The following is a 7,955-nucleotide window of genomic DNA, read 5'->3' on the forward strand; positions in this document are numbered from 1 at the left end:
TGTATCACCAAAACCACAACAGTCGATTGAAAGACCTAAAGGGACACTAAGGGACTAACGGGCAGGTAGTGTATACAGCATGCATTTGCTGGACAAAGAATCATCATGCTACTCAGAATGTCATGCACATGTGCTGGGCACTGTGGCTCACACCTGTAATCCCAGCAGCTTGGAGGCTGAGATAGGAGGGTTTCGAGTTTAAAGCCAACCTCAGCAACAGCAAGGTGCTAAGCAACTCAGTGAGACCCTGTCTCTAAATAAAATACAAAATAGCGCTGGGGATGTGGCTCAGTGGCCAAGTGCCTTGAGTTTAATCCTGGTACCCCCAATCCCTTGCAAAAAAAAAAAGAATGTCATGCACATTAAAAACTTATGAATTGTTTATTTCCAACTGAAACCACAGAAAGCAAAATCATGGATAAGGGACAACTACTGTACATGCATAAGGTACAAATGGCCATATACATGTTATATTTATAATTCTAAGCTGCTTTAGAATTAATCTTACATGAGGGAATGAAGGATGGCATTATTTTTTTATTGTTGAGTAGCAGAATCCACTGATTTTTCATAAGTGCTAATCAAGGTGATTGGTGTTATTATTACACCACACATAACTCTTCCTGGAAGTCTCAATTCTGGCAAGAGCTTTGCAAGAGGAATATGTACTCAGAAAGAATTGTGTGTGGAAAGGTTAAAAGGAATTAAAAAAAAAACCTGCTGTTCCAAGTAAACTTTCTACTGTATACCTAACCACTTGCCCTATTTCCCAGACCCAGAAAATAATTTTAATTCTTCTACCTCCTCTTCCGTTTTTTGTTTGTTGCTTTGTTTCTGTAATGCCAGGGCCTCCGGTATGCTTCACGAGTCCTCCACCACTGAGTTATACCCCCAGTCCTACCCCTTTTTAAAGTAGGCTTTTAGCAAGCTAATTTAACAAGAAAAAGGCTAGTGCCAGCTGCAGGAAACATCTCTGCAAGAGCCACCCGCATCAAATTTGAGAGAGGGAATGCTGTAGTGGCCAGCCTAGGGCTGGCAGGTCCAGGAAATTGTGTATGGGCTTGGTGGGGTGGAGGACAGTCCAAAATGGAAGGAGGGCAAAGAGCTCCAGGCAGAGGTGCTGAGAACCACCATCCTCCTATCAGCTATCATTCTGCGTAGCCCCTGTGGTGGGCTGATTAGTGGCCCTCAAAGAAGGCTATGATCTAACCTCCAACTTGGGGATATGTTACTGTGACGAAATTCCCGAACCATATTGACTTAAAGAAAGAAAGGTTTATTGGGGCTCAAGGTGTCCAAGGTTTCAGTCCATAATTGCTTAGCCCTGTTGCAGCACAGTACGTCATAGTGGGAGCCAAGGGGATCTGGTTAACTCATGGTGGTCAGGAATCAAAAAAAAAGGGGGAGATAGAAAGGGCCCAGGTCCCGGCATCCCATTCAGGGCATGCCCCCTTATGACCTAACTTTCTTCCACCCAGCCCTGCCTCCTGAAGGGTCCACCCTCTCCCAACAGCACCACAGACTGGGACCAAGCCTTCCACACATGAGTCTTTGAAGAACATTCAAATCCAAACCATAGCAGTTACATTATGTGGTAAAACGGACTTTGCAAATGTGATTTATCTAAGGATCTTTAGATGGAGAGATGATCCTAGGCGATCCAGGTGGGTCAACATAAGCACAAGAGTCCTCATGTGGAAGGGGACAGGAGGGTCGGAGGACAAGAAGTGATAGTGGAAGTAGAGAGTACTGAGGATACTGCACGGCTGGCTTGGAGGTGGAAGAAGGCCCACGTGTTAAGAAACGGGGCTGTCTCTGGAATCTGGAGAAGGCAAAGAAGCGGATTCTCCCCTAAAGGCCCCGGAAGGACCACAGCTATGCCAACCCATCTTGGATTTCTAATACCTAGATCTGTAAGATAAATGCTTTTGCCTTCAGCTAAATGTGTGATGAGGCGTGACAGAAAACCAGTGAGGCCTCCCCAAGAGCAGAGACCCAGGCAGGCTGTGCAGAATGCACTGAGGGGCTACATTGGATCTCTCATCTCTAAGCTGGGGGCTCCAATCTGGGTCCCCACTTTCCTGGGCGTCCTAGATGAAAGGAACGAAGGCCCCTGAGCCATCACCACGGTTTAGAAAGCCCCGTGGAAATCATTCATACACTCCTAGGAAGGTTTCATGGGCGAATTAAAGCATCAAGTTTCTTTGTTTTGGGCTGGGACTGTACCCCCTCAATGTGGCAATGCAGTTATGTCACCAGAACTGCTGACTGGCAACTTTTGAGTGGTTATAAAACAGGAAGTGTGCGAGACTTAGTTCGTGAAGTCATGAGGTACACTCAGGATGTGGCAACAAAGCAGACTTGTTTGAAATTGTGACCATGGCTGTTTTCTAAACAACCCGCACAAAATGAGAGAAACAACCATCAGACAGAAGCCCAGAGACTTATTACATCGGTTCCTAACATCTCTATTTTATGGCTCTTCTTTTTCATACATTGGCATAGTCAAAGGTTCCACCCTCCAAAACATACATACACATGTATACGCGCGCGCGCGCACACACACACACACACACACACACACACACGAGAAGCTTCTGTTATCTCATGTGAACAAAGCAGAGTAAACAATATTCACAGGAGGTTCAAGTGCACGTCTTCCAAACATAAGAGTAACAGTATGATGAACCCAACCTAATTCTAGCCTAAGGTTGGGAGCCACAACGTTATAAAAAATTCAATTCTGTTTTACTAAGATGTTTATTTGGCCTGACCATACTCTGAAGACTAATTTTGTTGGAATTCCTGCCGGTGCTCTAAACTCACCCATGCCTGGCTCTCCTTGGCCAGATAACAACCCTCCCTAAATCCTTAGCAGCCCCTCATAAATTCTGATGTTAGAATCTCAATTTACTCCCTACCTTGAAATGTTAAACCATGTAGATCATTAACCTGCTATCTGCCTTTGTATTATGCTTGCCAGAATCCTGTCAGCTATAAGTTCCCAAGACACCCCCTTTGTAACTTTTTTGTGCTATAAAACCTTTTCCTGGAAAGCTGGGATGCTGTTCTCTAGCCTGGCTATGGGTGAGATAGCTGCTGGCCAGCTAACTCTCTTGTGTACACAATATAAGTTTTCTTATATTCATATATATATATAAAATATTCATATATATATATATAGTTTGTTTTTAAATGAGGTAAAGAGTCTATCTAAAAGGGTATTCATATATATGTTTGCACAGAATTAGAGTGTTTTCAACTTTCAGAGGTGGTCAAATACAATTATTTTGATTTTATAGGGCTGATTTCCCTTACAAACAACTGTTGAAGAATTGGGGGTCCGCGGGGAGCTCTGGGTGGCTCTTTGAGTGAATTTTTGGCCCAGCAAAGGTATATAGTGGAAGGGGGCTCCTGTGGATGGTGCAGTTGGCACAGAGTGCATAAAACGGCTGTTGGCTGCCTGCTGCCCGCAAGTAGAGACAGAATTTGAATTTCTCTGGAAGGAAAGACTGAAAATTCCCCACATACAGTAACACAGTCACAAAACAAAACAAACAGCCACTTCCCCTCCCTACCAAGATGGTTCTGGGAATCAGCTGAGCAATGCAGCCAGCACAAGGCAGGTTCTCAACAAATGGGGCCGCTTCTTATGATGGGCAGAGCATGACTCCCAGTTTGCTGAGGCCCCTTCGGCTGTGCTTAGCTGACTTGTGGCAATCGCCATTTGAACTGAGCTCCTGTTGACGAACTGCTCTGACTCATACCCTGCCTGCCAGATTTTCCTGGAAGTCTATGGGATCCCAGACGGTAAATTGAAATACAAAAAAGATGCTATGATCTTAATCTTTCCAGAAAACAGGAATCCATTTGAGTTTCTCTGAATGACAAAACCCAGGAGGTTTCATTAAACAAATGAAAATGAGAACCCAAAGGAAAAAAATCTCAGGCTTTTTCCTTCCAGTTACCACTGACAGCTTCCAGAAACTGTGGTCTGTCCTGGGATTGTTGGCGCTATCCATACTCAGCGCACTCGGTGAAGCCTTGACATCTATCTAAAATGCGGGAGTCTCTTCCCTTATAAAGAGGTTAGAAGGAGCCATAAAATGTTCTCCTTTCCTGTTCCTTTTCTTGACAAATTTCAGGACATTATTCATTTCTTGTTTTAAGGGGGACTGAAATGTATAATGTCATATCTCATTACACTTACTTTTTGGAGGGTCCCTGATAGGAGGAGGAGAGACGAGGGGCTTTCAGAATGAAAGTTGCCCCCACTAGGGAAGTTGAAATGCATCATGGGCCATGAAAGGAGGGGACTGTGGTCCCTGGAGACCCCAGAGAAGATGTTCTGTTGCTGATGTGACAACCTTCTAAACTTGATCCTGGGAGAGCAGACAGCAAGCAACAAATCAATGCCCCACTCAGCACCACCAAGGGCCTGCTGGGTTTCAGAGCTCTTGAAGCTCAGCACAACACTCACCTGCCCCCCACACCAGGTGTCAGCTCCAGACATCCATGATGACACAGATGTCTCAGGCAGGGGAAGATGGTAATCAGGGAGGGCCACAGAGATCTCAGGAAACGGAAGCCCAGACAAGGGAGAGAGTTTGAAATTTAGATTATAGGTCTGGGGACAGAGGAAGAGGGTTTGAAGTAAGGGCAGGAAGAGGGGCGACACAGGCAAGGCCTCAGCAACAAAGAGGCAGAGAAGTAGGGCACACGTGACCTTCGAGAAGCAGAGCTTCAGAGACTTCTTCTTGAGGGCGCATGGAGAGTATGAGCAGACTCACAACATGGCCTTGATACCGGTGATGAAAACCTGTCAGAGCCGAGTCCCGTTTATCCACGTGAATACTGAACACCTGAGAAATGCCAAGGCAAGCACAGAAAGCAAGTTTTATTTAAAGGATAGAACAGAGACTTCTTGGCAGAGAAGGGACCCCAGAGCTGGGTGTCTGAGGAAGTGGGGGTGTCCTGCCCCTATTATACATTTTAGAATTCCTTCCTTCTCATGTGACTGGTGACCAAAAGGTGGGCCAAATGTTGAGTGATCCAAGGGCAGGAATGAAACTGTCCAGAAGTCCAGGCAGGAAGGGAGTGGCCCAGGAGGCATTCACTAACAGCCCCTCTTAGGGAAGGAGAAAGGCACCTTGACAACAGGTTGCAGCAGGGAAAAAGACTCTGGAGGTGTTAGCATTTCGTTTCCTCCTGAATTGGCCCCCATCTTTCTGACCCAATCATTTATTACCTACATTGACTGTCTCTTTGTCCCCTGACTACAGCCTGATTAGGGGGAACTGAACGGCAAGATGAGAAGTTGGCTGTGAAATGCTAGAGGCATTGGAGCTGGGCAGAACTGGGCTGGAGGACATGCCACCACTTCTCAGTCGTGTGATTTGGGGCATGACCAGCCAGATATTGGTCAGAGAAACAGAACCACTGTGAAGTGTGAAGTGTGTGTGTGCATGATGTGTCTGTGTGTGTATGGGGGTGGGGAGAACTATTTCATTATACAGATTTGAACTTAAGCAATCGTGGGAGGTGGTTACACAGTTTATGTGAGACTGTTTTTCCTTTTTCTGGTGCTGGAGCCTGAAGTTCTCGGGCAAGAAGTTGGGAGGAGAAGAGGAACAGGAGGTGGAACAGACCAGGAACTGAGCTGGAGCCCCACCGCTCTCTCGTTCCTCCAAAAATGAGAAAGGGGAAAGCTGATGCCCTCTTGTCATGGAGCTAAACTGAAGGGAACCTGACCCAGGAGACAGGGAGACTGGAGCAGAAGATGTGGAAGGAGCTGTAGTCCTGCCATCCAGCATGCCAGCAGAGGAGCCACACTGCAAGCCTTTGCAAGGCCTCCCGCCCGGCCCAAATATTAAGAATATGGCTGCACCTGTTGCTGAAACCTTGTCACCGATGCCAATCCAATAACCAGGACACAGTTTGAGAAAAAGGAAAAAGAAGGTTTATTGCTTTTCTAGCAAAGGAGAAGCACAGGGACTCCTGTCCCAAAGACTGTGATTCTGCTCGTCAGCGGAAACGGGAAGCTTTTAAAGAGATGACTTAAAGGCCACTGTGTTCTCTGTCTAAAGTTGTAATTCACTTGTTAATTCAGGGATCATTTCTGAGATCTTCTGGTACCATTCCCAAAGTCTGGATTACTTCCTTCCTATGGTGGGTAGGTACTTAGGGACAGATAATGTTAGCACAAAAGATGGAGCCAGGGATGCAAACCTCACGGATCAGCACGGCCTTTATTCAGTGATGAAATCATGCCTCTGATGGACCAACTTTCCTGGTGGAAAATGAGCCACTGGCCAAAGGGGGAGTCTGTGCTCATACACCTTACACTGAGAGGTGACTTAATTATTGACAGAGCATGTCAGTTTGGGCACTCAGGAAAAAGATTTGTTTTGACTTGGAGAAGAATGGAGGGTATGGGGTTAACATTCAGTATTTATCTCTTCCCCTCCACAATCCTATTGCATTGTCATTGGGAAAGGATTTATTTGGAGAAGGATCAATGCTTTGGGTCCTCCCAGAGACTGTCCTTCTAGACTTGATGGCCATCTCCTCCCCAGGGATTGTCTTGTCACTGGGAAAGAATGTACTGGGAAAGGATCGGCGTTATCAATGGATTGCCTTCTTCCTCACTCCTTCTTCTCAGGCCACACTATTTGGGGTTTGGCACTTTCCACATCTCACAGATAATTAATTCTGCCTAGGTTGGGGAAGAAAGGTAATCCTGTTTCCCCTCAGATTAGGGAGGAGGAGAGATTAGGGAGGATCAGGAAGAGAGGAAGAGAAAGAAACATGTTAATTTAAAAAAATAAGTTGCAGTGGCAGAGCAGCAAGGGTTATATTCAGAGCATAAAATGGACCACTGCTACATAATGAGAAAATAACAGGCTACAGATGTTTTAGATGCCAAACACAAATACCATCACAAAACCCAGAAAAATAAAACAATATCTTAACTACCTGACAAACCCCATAATTCTCTTTGCCTACCATTTTTTAAACTATGTCATCCTTGCCTTTATATATGACCTTATGTGATAGTTCCTATAGAAATAGAAGGTTAACTCAGTCTTTTCTTCAGCAGGAGTTATCATTTTTTTTTAATTATTGATAGTTTATAAAAATTACTTTTAACTTGGCAATTAGTGGAGATACACGTATGCTGGAAAATGTCAGATATCGCTACATACGTATACATTCACATATACTACGTATAAATTAATTCAGTCTTTTCTCTGGCATGGATAATTGAAATTTGTTTTCTAATTATTGATAGTTGAGAAAAGTTTTTTTTATTTCACAATTTGCTATTGATCTATACCTATATAGGATGTAAAATGTCAGGACACTGCAAAAATCTCACAGCCACCCCAAAATCACCTCATGTAAAAAGCATGTCAGAGGGACAGGAGGAAAGAGACAGGCTGTTGACAATCATGGTTTAAAACCTCCTCCTTTGCAGATTTTTACAAAAGTGAACTACCACGTGCCCACAATGCCAGAGCCCCTCCTATGGCTTTGGAAGAGACCTGGCAAATGAAGTCCCCTGAGATTTAAGCTTTCAGTAGGTTCACACTAAATCTGCCTCCAAAAGGGAGAGACAGAGGGAACACACTTAGGAAGTTACATGCAATGATCGAGGTATAACATGATGTGCAGGGGTATGACTAGAAAGACAAAAGAGTTGCAGATGCTAGACACCTTTCACAAGAAACACCAAGAAGATTGGCTTCCTGTTCTCTTCAGATCAGGGGACTGGGTAAAAATAAAAGTTGGTTATTGAGGGGCTCGGGGGTGCTCGCCTGTAATCCCAGCAGCTTGGAAGACTAAAGCAGGAGGATTGCAAGTTCAAAGTCAGCAACAAGGAGGCACTAAGCAACTCAGTGCAATCCTGTCTCTAAATAAAATACAAAATTAGGCTGGGGAAACATGTTAATTTT

This window comes from Spermophilus citellus (genome assembly GCF_964194105.1).
Source record: "Spermophilus citellus genome assembly, chromosome: 7".
NCBI classification, from domain to species: Eukaryota; Metazoa; Chordata; class Mammalia; order Rodentia; family Sciuridae; genus Spermophilus; species Spermophilus citellus.